Raw genomic sequence first — 946 nt, forward strand, 5'->3', positions numbered from 1 at the left:
GTTATGATAAATTGCCATGGTAAACTTGGTAGAGTGCACACTCAGAAATTAAAGTACAGAAATGTACCTATAGGGGTACAATGGCTTGTCACTGGGGTGGTACCCTCTAAGGTACCGTTCTGTACCCTAAACTGTGGGTACTTATTTGTACCCTTGTAATTTGTACCTTTTACACGTCAAACCTGTACTTTAAAGGGCAAAGTTGTACCCTTAGTATAAAGTACAAAAAAGAACCCTTAAAAGGAGTACAAAAATGTCTTTCTAAAGGTTCAGTATCTACACACAGATTTCCTATATTTTTCCTCTCAAGATTTGAAAAATTGAAGATACAAAGTCAAAAATACTTGTCACATTTATTACCTTCTTAAATACATTGCTTAACTGTTACATACAAACTGTTATCAACAGAGTATGTGTCATAAGCTGCAACATCAATTTCCTGTCCAGGTTTTAGCAACGTCCATTCACTATCAATGGCATGGTGGTCAATACAGAAGATTTATTTGTCTGGTGACTGTGATTGGCAGAGGCCGGTCCTCACCCTCATCTATTTTCACAATGTACTTTTGGAGAAAAATCAGGGTGTTCTTCAGATGTTTTGGGTAAGCAAGGTTGAAGACAAAATATAAACAGAAAAAAGAGATGATTCCTTCAAAAATACACGAGCTTCTGCACACTTCACTGCCATCCAACTTCACAATGTTTGGAGCGCTTCTGGAGAACACTGGTTTCCAGTCTTCATGAAGTAGCTGAACAGTTGGATAGGGGGTTTTAGGATGAACCTTTGAAGTCAAAAGAGAAGGTAGAGGAAAGCAATATCTTAGTCTCTTAACAAAAGATACATTTGTTTTCCTTTTATATAGACTAAATATTTTAATACACACACCTCTCCAAGTATGACAAAGAGATCCAGTTTCTCCTTGAAGACGTATGGCAGGAATAAAAG

The 946-nt window shown here is 37.0% G+C and overlaps 1 long non-coding RNA gene across 1 annotated transcript; it reads right to left on the bottom strand.

Annotated features, from left to right (window-relative positions):
- Positions 1 to 334: 334 nt before the first annotated feature.
- Positions 335 to 946, bottom strand: LOC121814069. The gene is made up of 2 exons (XR_006054042.1): positions 887 to 946; positions 335 to 782 (listed from the first exon to the last, which is right to left on the bottom strand). It is a non-coding gene; the product is annotated as an uncharacterized LOC121814069 (long non-coding RNA).

Source organism: Haplochromis burtoni, unplaced genomic scaffold (genome assembly GCF_018398535.1).
Source record: "Haplochromis burtoni strain Fernald_Lab_line unplaced genomic scaffold, NCSU_Asbu1 Contig_7342, whole genome shotgun sequence".
NCBI classification, from domain to species: domain Eukaryota; kingdom Metazoa; phylum Chordata; class Actinopteri; order Cichliformes; family Cichlidae; genus Haplochromis; species Haplochromis burtoni.